The sequence below is a fragment of the Mesoplodon mirus genome, assembly GCF_964341445.2.
Source record: "Mesoplodon mirus genome assembly, chromosome: 13".
NCBI classification, from domain to species: Eukaryota; Metazoa; Chordata; class Mammalia; order Artiodactyla; family Ziphiidae; genus Mesoplodon; species Mesoplodon mirus.
The window spans coordinates 17,329,622-17,342,250 of NC_138989.1; positions in this window are offsets into that span (position 1 = coordinate 17,329,622).

Sequence of the window (12,629 nt, forward strand, 5' to 3'; positions counted from 1 at the left end):
GGGTCCCTGGCAGTGGAAGCACAGATTCCTAACTACTGGACACCAGGGAATTCCCCCACTTTTACATTTCTAACAGCAGGGCCTGAGAGTTCCACTTGCTTCACATCCTCACCAGGGCTTGATTAGGTCAGTCTTTTTCATTGTAGCCATTCTCATAGGTGTGGTTTTGGAGGGAGCTCATTTTCAATGCAGAGTAAGACTTCTCCAAAACACTCCTTCCCCTACAGAGGTCTCCCTGGGAAAGGCAGTCCCTTGGACCCATACTCAGATCTCAAACTCCATGACCACTTTTCTCCCAGGCTCTAACCCATGGCTGGGATCTTGCAAAACAAAGGGAAGTTATCATGGAGCTGAGTTGGCAAGAATCCTCTCCCCTTAGAGGGTGGGGAGGGAAACAGTATGAATAATCAATCACACCTAGATAAAAATAAGTTAGCTCATCTGATCCTCATATTAACCCAAGAGATTATAAAGATCCTTAATCAAATTGTAGAGATGAGGAAACAGGCTCAGAGAGAAAATGACCTGCCCGAGGTCACATGGCCACATCCTGGATTTGCATCCTAGCACACCTGATTCTAAAACTTGTGTTTGCTCTCCTCTCCTGCAGAATCCTCCGTTCTGGATGCCACAATCTGAGAAGATCTCCTCTAGGTTCCAGGAGTTAACACTGGGCAAGTGGACTGTCTGAAATGTGTCAGCTGAGGAGTGGACAAGGGAATTAGGGCCATTTAGCCAGGAAGAGAGAATTCTCAGCAGTGGCATGAAATAGTCTTCAGACATTTGAATAATTGTACTCGACCCAGAATAGACCATCTGTAACACTCACCTCCTTTAGGTGATAAAAATATTTTCCATATTAATCATGTAACAATCAATCATCATCATCATTTTCTTGATTCATTCTTTCATTTTAAAACCATTACAATTAGGAAGTAGGTATATATTTCAATTTTAAAAATATTATTGAAATTCAGTAAAATATTTCATGCATGAACCACAATTAGCATTGACCGACCAAAAGTATGACACTTTGTCACTTACATGCTGTTTCACTGTTTTAAATTTTAAACACAAATGAAAACTCCAAGTGGCCATATAGATTGACAGAACTGAAGTAGGCTAGGTTCTGTTTCTTCATCTTTACAATCACTGTATTATTATTATTTTTAATCTACTGTTTAAATGAGGAATATGAAGTATCATAGGGGTTGGAGTCATAAACCAGGTCCAGTGATTTCATATTATTATAAACTTACTTTTGAAACCAAGATAATTGAGACCAGCTGTGTCAGGGACCAGCTGTATAACTGGGAATTCTCTGAATTAACTTCTTACATGGAGACTACAATGTTTATTAAAGAGGAGTTATTCAAAAGTGCTCGTTTTTAATTTGTATTATTTGTGTTATATTTTAACTTCTATCATTATATCATCTTTTTTTTTTTTTTTTTTTTTTTTTTGCGGTACGCGGGCCTCTCACTGTTGTGGCCTCTCCCGTTGCGGAGCACAGGCTCCGGACGCACAGGCTCAGCGGCCATGGCTCACGGGCCCAGCCGCTCCGCGGCATGTGGGATCTTCCCGGACCGGGGCACAAACCCGCGTCCCCCGCATCGGCAGGCGGACTCTCAACCACTGCACCACCAGGGAAGCCCTATATCATCTTTTTTTTCTTCTTTCTTTCTTTCTTGCCACGCGGCTTGTGAGATCTTAGTTCCCCGACCAGGGATAGGACCCCGGCCCTCGGCAGTGAGATTGTGGAGTCCTAATCACTGGACCACCAGGGAATTCCCTATATCATCATTTCTATTATTAAAACTCAACAGCGGGGCTTCCCTGGTGGCGCAGTGGTTGGGAGTCTGCCTGCCGATGCGGGGGACGCGGGTTCGTGCCCCGGTCTGGGAGGATCCCGCGTGCCGCGGAGCGGCTGGGCCCGTGAGCCAGAATTACTGAGCCTGCGCGTCTGGAGCCTGTGCTCCGCAGCGGGAGAGGCCGCGATAGTGAGAGGCCCGCGCACCGCGATGAGGAGTGGCCCCCGCTCTCCACAACTGGAGAGAGCCCTCGCACAGAGACGGGGACCCAACACAGCCATAAATAAATAAATAAATAAAGCAAAACTGTCAACAAGTAAAAATAAACACTATTATATTTAAAAAAACAAAACAAAACTCAACAGCAACCACAGAAATTGTTTAGAACCCAAATTGTTTAGAACCCAAGCCAACTCAGGGGAGAGAGTCTTGTCACTGACATTGTTTAGAATTGCTATTGAATTTTCTTTTGCTTTTATTATTTTTCCCCAGTTTTATTGAGACATAATTAGAATTGCTATTGCATTTTGATCTTTAAAATTGCCATTACACTTTCACAATAAAGGACTTTTAGCCTGTTTTATTGCTGTTTTAAAATTCTCTACACAAAATGTTCCCCTTTGCTGCCTGACCGCTCCCACTGCCCCGCCATTGTTACATCACACGGACATCTCACATGGAGTGGGTGGCTGTGTGTAGCCATGTAGCAGCGACTTCTCTGAACCTCAGTTTCCTCATCACTAAAATGAGAATTTAATAATATCCCTTCTAGAGGACAGCAGAGAGGTCAAATGACATAATATGCATGTAGATTTTTGGGGTTTTTTCCTGTCCATTGGGCCTTTCCTTTTCCTCTGGGGTGTGGGGGGGTGGTCTTAAGAGGAGACTTTAGTCTTGCTATCTCCTTACTGCAGATGAGGACTCCTGGGTCCACTTGGTCCCTGTCATCACACTGTCGACAGCGGGAGCTGCACTGCCCACTGAAGAGGGTATTTTTCCCATCCCCCACCCTCAGCCCTCCTCACCTACCTTCGTCCAAAGTCATCCTCACGCACAGACCTTGAGAGCAGTTTAAGAAGACCTTTACCTAAGGCAGGGGTTCGTGCATCAGAATCCCCGGAGAGCTTGTGAAAATCCAGCCCGCTGGGTCCCACCCCTAGCGTTTGTGATCCAGCACGTGTGAGATGAGGCTGAAGGACCTGCATTTCTAACAAGTTCCCAGGTGACGCTGATGCTGCTGGTCCTGGAACCACACTGAGAACAGCTGGCCTAACTTAACCACGGCAATTCCAAGCAATTCCATCTCCATCTCGCTTTGCTAGTGAGTGATTCAGAGTGGGCCTGAACTGGTGGATCAATGAGATGCAAGGAGGGGCGTGGTCTGAGCTAATGGGCGTGAGCAGTTCCTCCCTCTCCTCCCCGCCCACCCTCCGCAAAACCAAGATGCCTCACTGAGTGGTGGCAGCCACTTTGCGACCATCAGGGGAGTTGGCCTTCAGGGAAGCTGATGCTGTAGACTGCTGAGAGGGAGTATGGAGAGAACCTGGGATCCTAATGTTATCTCAAGCCCACCCAACTTTGTGATGATGATGATGATGATGATGATGATGATGATTGGAATCTGCGAACATCACTTAAGTTTTCTGAAATCAAATTATTCCTGACCCAAGACTTCCACGTGTTAGGGGGGTGGTATTTAGGCTTAGTTGTAACTCAGGGCTTCCTATTTCTTGTCTTGTACAGGGGTGGTAGGATTCCTATCCAGGCAAAAAGGTTTGGGGGAAGCCTTCTGGACTTTGGTCTACACTGGTTACCCTGATGTGTTCTCTGATCAAGCCTGTGGATCCCCTGAAGGCTGCTAACATCACTATTTCTGTGCCAAGTGTTGGCACAGGGGTCTTTGTTCAGACTGGCTACTCGTATTTCAGATCCAGTCTCCCCAGATGCTCAGGAACCCCAAACCTGTCTCCAGTCCTGGGGTATCTCCCACTGCTTCAGCCTCTAACCCTCCAGCTGTTCTTCTAAGCCCCTGCCCCCACCCCCTAGGTCCTGTGGAATCTCCTTTCAATAAGCCTTTAGAACCACTGTCGTCCTCTCTTCTCTGTGGGTGGATGTTACCCTGGAGTTGTGCAAAATGGCAGCCCTGTGATGCTCCCTTCCTCTCTGAACTGCCTACTTCTGTCTCTGACCTTTTCACTATTCGTGAAACATCACCCTTCTCTGTAAAAATGTCGAAGTCCCCATGAAGCCCCTTTTTGTAAATTGCTAAGTACACAGTTCTCGGAGTCTGCTGACTGATAAAAGTCTTTCTTCTCTGAGTTTCTGCTGACGCGCAGAGGGGGACAGAGGGACTTTGGTCTCATTGTTTGTTGACTCCTCTGGGGGCAGGTGTGGGGAGGATGGTGTGGGCTGGAAGAGAGGGGGTTTCCATTGCCAGGTAGTGGCTGGTTCTCTCTCAATGTATTTAAAATCAAACGCGTCTCAAACCACAAAGATTAATTTCCTTTTGAAAACATCCCTCCCCCTATCTTTTACATGGAACACTCATATTCTTCCTGGTACAGATTTTGATTCAATTTCATGAGAACCAGTAATCCTGACCTTATTGTGCTAAGGGAATATTACCCCTCCCTCTCTGCTGGGTCACAAAGACTTCTCACATCAATGGCTCACAGTGAAGGGGCCATGTCCAAGAGGCTTTGTGTGTGTGTGTGTGTGTGTGTGTGTGTGTGTCTTCCTGGCTACAAGAGGGCAATCTTTTTTTTTTTTTTTGCGGTACGCGGGCCTCTCACTGTTGTGGCCTCTCCCGTTGCGGAGCGCAGGCTCCGGACGCACAGGCTCAGCGGCCATGGCTCACGGGCCCAGCCGCTCCGCGGCATGTGGGATCTTCCCGGACCGGGGCACGAACCTGTGTCCCCTGCATCGGCAGGCGGACTCTCAACCACTGCACCACCAGGGAAGCCCAAGAGGGCAATCTTGTTTGACCAGACCACACTTATTAAGTGCTCAGCACTGGGTCTGCCACATAGTAAGTGCTCAATGAGATGCTATTGTTATCATTTGTAGCCAGTTACATTCTAATGTACATTCTTCCCATTTTTTCTTTAGTAGAACCCTGCTCTCATTGCCTAGAATAAAGACACTTCCCAGCCTCTCTCAAACCTAGGCAAGGCCGTGTGACTGCATTTAGTTCAATGAACCGTAGGTAGAAGTATTGCATGAGACTTTTTTTGGCCGCGCTGTGCAGCTTGTGGGATCTTAGTTCCCCGACCAGGGATCGAACACAGGCCACAGCAGTGAAAGCGCCGATTCCTAACCATTGGATCACCAGGGAATTCCCTGCATGAGTCTTTTAGAAGCCTCAGCCTTTAATTCAGTTCTGACACTAACCCCCCGGGGTTCACGCAGACCCAACAGGTTAGGGGTTTCATATCACAAGATGGTCCCCACCTCAGACGCCAGTCACAAGTATTGGGTTCACAGGTACTGGGGCATCGATGCTTCTGTGCAACTTGGCTACAAATCAGGGTCTCCCCTGACCCCCTCCTCACATTGGATCATCTGCTATAACAGCTCACAGAACTCAGGGAAACACTTTACATACTATTACTGGTTTATTGTTGTTGTCGTTATTTTTGGCTGCATCTCGCAGCATGCAGGATCTTAGTTCCCTGACTAGGGATCGAACCCACTCCCTCTGCAACAGAAGTGAGGAGTCTTAACCACTGGATTGCCAGGGAAGTCCCAGTTACCAGTTTATTATAAAGGATATTATAAAGGACACAAATGACCAGCCAGAGGAAGGGGTACATAGGTGAGCTCCAGAAGAGTTCCATGTGCAGGAGTTTCTATCCCCGTGGAGCAGGGGTGTACCACCCTCCGGGCTCATGAATATATTCCCAAGTGCAAGGAATGCCAACCCTTTCATTTAGGATTTTCATGGAGATTTCATTACATAGGCATGATTGATTAAATCGCTGGAAATGGGTGATTAACTCAACCTCTAGCCCCTCTACCCTCCCCAGAGGTCGGAGTGGGCGTGGGGCTGAAATTTCTAACCCTCTAATCATGCCTCAGTCTTTCTGGCTCTGGTGAGGACTCCCTGCAGCCCCCAGTCATCAATCGCCTCCTTAACATACAGAAAGACGCTCTTAATCACTCTGGGGGTTCAAAGGTCTTAGGAGCTCTATGTCAGGAATGGGGACTAAGATCAAATGGTATAACAAAAGATGCTCTGCTCACTCCATCACTCAATTTTACAAGGGTTTAGGAGTTCTATGAAGACCAAATATATATTTCTTATTACATCCCCATATCTCCATAACTATGCCTACTTCTCAGTGGCCTGGTCTGCTCCACAGAGGTGCTCTCTGCCCGTCTCCACCCTGCTCTGTGCCCGCAGAGTCTCCCCCCCACCCCCCGTCAGCAAGTGGAGAGGCCAGCAGGAGACTGGAGGTTTGGACTGGAGCGAGGCAGAGGTGGAGGTATGTATTGCCCTTCCCCGCCTCCAGGCTTTGAGTCACCTGTCCTCCCAGGGCAGCCCTTTTCATGGCACTGGTGGCCATCCCAGCCCTCACCCAGCCAGGCCCAGGCCTGCCAACAGTTCCCCACTGTTACTGGCCCCAGCCCCACCTCGGACACTCCATCCCTTGTGTCTCCCAACATCTGCTCCCACTTTGGTAAAGAGCCCCGGCAGGAAAGCCTGGCTGCATCATTTCATTTGAGAGAGTGCCAGCTGTATCCTGCCAGGACCCTGACCAACTCGCTCAGGTGTAAAAATTAAGCTGCACAAAAGCGAAGCCTTCGTCCCACCCTGTCCTCCAGGCTCTGGTTTCCCCTCCCCAGAAAGTGTTCCCAGGCTCCTTTGCATCTCTCCATCCAGAAACATGATTGCCTGGTTTCTGTTAGTTTGTTTGGGATTATCAATAACTTGTAAGTCAAGCCAGGAACGTGAGTGGACATGACCCCAATGCCAGGTACCGAGGACACTAGTTCAGCTTTATTTCCCTCTTGTCCCTTTGTATCCTCACAAAAGCCTTGTTTCCAGTGGGCGGTGTCCAGAAGCCACAGCTTTCTGGAATTACCCATGTCCTATGTTGAGGCTGCAACTGACTGACACTAGTCCAGACGTGAGTCGGAAGTCCGCCAACGGGAACCAGCTTTAGCAAGACCAAGCACTTCCTGGTCCCATGAATTCGGATGTGTGTAAGCCAATCTGAGAAAAGTTGTAGGACTGGGAATCCCAGCCGGCAGCCTGCACCTGCATTTGGCCCCTCAGCTAATTTTTGGACTCACTCATCTGGATGGTCTACTTTTCCCCAAAGAAGCCAAGGGGCAATTTTCATGATTCCTAAAAGATGTTGTCGGGACTTCCCTGGTGGTCCAGTGGTTAAGACTCTGCCCTTCAAATGCAGGGGTCGCAGGTTCGACCCCTGGTCGGGGAACTAAGGTCCCGTGTGCCGCGTGGCACGGCCCAAAACAACAACAACAAAAACAAACAAAAAACCCAAAGATGTTATAGTTTTGTTCCCATAGGGCTAGTTCATCCTGGGGCTTGGAGCCAGGCTTCTTGGGTTCAACTTCCAGTTCTGCCACTTCCTAGCTGGGAGACAATGGGCAAGTTGCTTAACCTCTCTGTGCCTCAGTTTCCTCATCTGTGAAATGGGGAGAATAACAGACCTTTCCTCATAGGGTTGCTGCAAGGGTTAAAGGAGCAAATAAATGTAAAGCACTTATGCAGAGCTTGGCAGGTAGTAGGTGCTCAAAAACTAGCTATTTTCACTGGGATGAAAACTCACATTTATCCAAATGCCTGCTTGCTGTATAAATACAACTGCAGTTTATCTCACTGAATTCTCACAACAACCCATTCAGGCCCACATTGTCCCTACTTTACAAATGAGGAAACAGGTTTAAAGTGGTTATGGGACTTGTTCAGAGTCAACAGCAAAGCTTGTAATAGTTTGCCCTCTAGGCAGCACCATCACCTAGCCCTGGGGCTGAAGTGTGACATCCTGGCTAAAGAATTTGTTTGCTCACTTTCATTCATACCCTTGTAAGTCTCTCTGGGCTTTTTGCTTGTCGAAACCACAAAACCACATTATTTCTCCTGTAAACACCTGGAGGGCTGTGTGAGACAGAGTTTCTGCAACTTGCTTGATCCTGAGAAAATTGCCTGAGGTGTTTGTTCAAAGGAGGGATTCTCTGGTATTTCTGCGAAAGAGGCAGATTCAGAAACAATGGGGGTGGGGCCTTGGATTTCGGGTTGTTTTTTTTTTTTTTTTTTGGTGTTGTTTGTTTGTTTGCCCTGGCGACCCGGAGTTCTAAAGATAAGTCAGATTTGGAAACTTTTGCTGTGTGGAATTAGAGCGCCCTCTGCTGTCGATGAAAAGGATGACAACAAAACGGACGGAGGCACTCCCAGGCTGTCTGGTCCCTTCCTCCTTCAGGTGTTTTTCCTGCCTCGAGTCTTTGTTCTACCCTTCGGGGTCACTATGTGCCCAGATCAGAGCTGGGCAGGGGCAAGGGGAGTAAAAGGAAGGCCAAGGTTCTCCCTGATCTCACAGAATTTACAATCTAATTGAACTGGCAAGACATCTTCAGGAAATCATGAGAAATGCATTCAGAAACACTGGATGGGGCTCCATCCGGCAACTATTTCCTGAGCATGAGCTGTGTCTGGAGCTCCACTAGCATAGGTAATAGCACTTGGGAGCCCTGGGCGCCCAGGAATAGACACACCATGGTTCTTGCCATCTGTGGCTCACAGCCAGGTGGGGGTCCAGGGCCAAACACCTGAGATGGGGGACAGAACTCTGGGCATCACGATAGCCTGGGGAATCTGGCTCACTGGGGTGGGGGGAGGAGGTGCCATTCAAATAAAACTAACTTTATTGCTTTTCTATCTTATATCTATGAAAGTAAATATTCATGTTAAACTATTCAAATAATACAGACAAGGATAATCAAGAAAGTAAAAATCACCTGAAATCTTACCACCTAGCAATAACTGCAAATATACCTTTGAAGACCATCTTTCCACATGGCTCACTGTGGTTTATATTGATACACGTATACACACCCAGTCACTTCATTATACATGCAATATTTTATTGAGATTTCTTTTCTTTCTTTCTTTTTTTTAAGCTTGGGAAGGTCCATTTTTAGTTTTTTTTAAAAATATATTTATTTATTTATTTAGGCTGCACCAGGTCTTAGTTGTGGTATGTGGGATCTTTAGTTGTGCCATGTGGACTTCTTAGTTGCAGCATGCATGAGGGATCTATTTCCCCGACCAGGGATCGAACCTGGGCCCCCTGCATTGGGAGCATGGAGTCTTACCCACTGGACCACCGGGGAAGTCCCCTTTTCTTTCTTTTTTATTAATATCTTTACTGAAATATAATACATATACCATATAACTCACCCATTTAAAGTGTCAGTTCAGTGGTTTTAGTATATTACCAGAGTTGTGCATCATAAATTATTTTTTCCCAATTTTATTGAGATATAGTTGACTCATAACATCGTATTAGTTTAACGTGTACAACATGATGATTTGATATACGTCCATATATACTGCGAAATGATTACCACAATAAGTTTAGTTAATATCTATTACCTCATAGAGTTACAATTTTTTTTGAGGTTTCTTTTCTTTATTTCTCTTCCTCTCCTCCTGCTATTGTTTTTGTTTTTCTTTATGCATACCTCTCTGCCAAAGAGAACTGATGTTGACAGCTTGGAGTATGTCCTTTCACATCTTTCTCAGACACATACATACAACCACACTTATTGTTGATTTGCAGAGAACACTATTCAGTTCTCTGCCCTTTGATGCAAGGAGTGTGCACACTTTGGGCTTCACCCCAGACCTACTAAAGGAACCCATTGAGTGTGGAGCCAGGAATCTGAGTTTCTAATCCTCAACCCAAGGCTTTCTGTTGCTGCTGGTCCTGCTCCAGTGAGTTAGGGAAGGCTGGCTAGTGAAGGTTCATGTTGCTGTGGGAAGGAGAAGGGATCAGGAGGAGACCCAGGAGGACCTTGAGGATCTTGAGGTTCACAGGTGAGGGTCTCCAGGAAAACAGCTTGTACAAAAGTCATAGATGGGAGACAGTTTCAGGTATGCTCTGGAGATGGCAAATAGTGTGACTGAATAGAGAGTAGGCGGGGCTTAAGAGTCAAATAAAGTGGGTGGCAGGGACTCTTATGTGGAGAACTTTTGCAAACAAAGAAAACTCAGCCTGGGTAATGGGAGTGGAACTGCTGCTTTAGTAATCAGGTAATGATTATTCAGTAGTGGGGAGTGCTTACAATGTGCCACGCACAGTGCTTTCTGTGTATTACTTCATTAATCCTCCTAACAACTCACAAGGCAGATAGTATTTTCATTATCATTGTACAGAAGAGCAAACTGAGGCATAGAGAGGTTAAGCAAGTTGCCCAAGGTCACAAAGCTGGTAAATGTCAGAGCCAGGCTCAAACCCAGGCAGTCTGGCTTTTAATCACTCTTTTATTCCCTCAGCACCTCAGTCTCCTCATCTGTAAAACCAACACAAAAGTGACAAGTCCAATGAGCAGAGCTACGCTTAACCAGAACAACAAAAAAACGATGACAACAAAATAATAGTAACAAGTGTTTAGTGAGAGTGAACTGCCTCACAGAAAGAGGTAGTGTGGAATAGTGGTCAAGGGCTTGGATTCTGGCATCAGGGAGATCGGGGTTCAAATCCTAGCTCTGCCAAGCACTAGCTGGGCAGGTTACATAGCCTCCTAGAGCCTCAGTTTCCTCATCTGTAAAATGGGGATAAAAGTACCTACCTCATGAGGCTGTTGAGATGTTAAATGAGAAGAAGCATGAAAATTGCATATACCAGCAACTGCTCAATAAAGGTTAAAAGGTTAAAGGTGGTGGGGCTGGGAGGAAGAATAGTCCAAGTATGCATACAGGTGGGCCCCGAGGTGGGGGTGGTGGGGTTGTAGGGTTGGCGATTAAATTCCAAGAGAGCCCTGAGATTGGCTGACGGGGCACCCCTCTTGCGCAGCTTCCTAAGGCCAAGGAGAAGACTTGTGCCTTGCCAGAACTTCGGTTTTGCAAACATTTGCTCACTCAGTAGGCGAGACTGGTGATAAAGTTCACAACTACAGTTTACTGAACACCCTCTGTGTCCAAGACCATCCTTAGGTCCGCAGTTCCCAAACTACGCCTCGAGGTGCCCCTGGGAGCCGCAGAATATTTTAGAGGATTTTTGAAAGGAACACAGTGACATCTGTCGGCCACCTTGCGCTAGCTCAAGGTAGTTTGCAGTTTGAATGTTAGATGATGTCATAACTTTGTGAAGCTGGGTTTATGGCAGTTGTTCTAATAATAAAAAAAAAGTAGTATCATGCAAAAATGATTGTGGAACAGGAAATGAAGGTGGTCATGTTCAATCTAATTCCAAAGTTTGAGCAGCTGTGTAGAGCCCAACAAATCTCTGCATTAGGTGTACAAAGTTGTCTCAAGCAACCCTAGAGATCTACACCTCTGTTTTATAAATAAGTCATGAAAGGCGAACTCAGTGCCTGAGGCCACCCAGTGCGGGGTTGGGGGTGTGTGTGTGGGGGGGGGCCCGTGAAACCCACACTAGGTCCTGAGTGATTCTCAAGAAGGCAAAATGCCTCTCCCAACCTCTGAGTCTGTTTAGATGTGTCCCCTGGTTGTGGGGAAGTGCAGGCTGGGGGCTGGAACCGCCCTTTCCGTTGTCTGTTGCCAAGTATCAATAACCGACACCCTTCTCATTTTCAGAGGGAGCCCTAGTCGGGGTGGGGGTGGGGGGCCAGGACAATAGCCTGTGTACTGGAGCTGAAGTTGGACCCTGGGGCGTCTCTCTCCTTAGACAGCCTAGAGGTTCCCCCCACCCCACGCCACTGTTCTCCCAACTAAATCCACCTTCAGTCCCGGAGTCACCAGTTCAGCCACCTGGCTGCCGGGGGGACCCAGCAGTCAATGAGCCCAAAAGTTGTGCGAAGTACCCAGGCCCCACCCTGTCTGGCTCCCTCTTCTAGAGGAAAGTCTCCGAGGGCAGCTGCAGGCAGCAAGCAGCCTCCTGGATGGGGTAGCAAGGAGGAGAGCCATGAAACCGCAAAGGGACAACATGCAGCATCTTCCCTGTCCTTTAGCTGGACTTGAGAATTCTGCCCCCAGTAGTGAGCTGCCTGACCCCAAAGCTACTTGTGCTAGAGGAGAAGGGAAGCACTGAGAGAAATGTGGGGGGCCCACTTTCTCAAGGGGCAACTGCCAGCATCATCCTGTGCAGAGGGCCGGGCTCTGGGAATAACAGTGCCTACTTCACAGAGTGGCTCTGAGCATTTCATACATTACTAAAGCCTGGTGTGGAGCTAAGTATACGTTGGGCGGTGTGCAATGAAATTTATTCATTCCACAAATATTACTGAGCACCTACTAAGTACAGATGAGGCAACATACTAAGCACTGCGAATACAGCAGTGAACAAGAGAGACAAAAGCCCTGCCCTGGAGCGGGGATGGGGGGCCCGACATTCTAGCAGAGGCAGACAGACCATAAATAATAAACATCATACGTGTAAGTAAATTACAGAGCAGTGCTGTCCAATAGAGATAGAATGTGAGGCGCACATGTAATTCAAAAGTTTCCAGTGGTACCATTATAAAAGTAAAAAGAAACAGGTGAAATTAAGTTTTCTAATTTTTAAAGTATTTAGTTTTAAAATTAAAAACTTTCACTCAATAGATCCAAAATATTATCATTTCAGCCAGAGGCATTAGCCACATTTCGAGTGCTCACTGGCCACATGG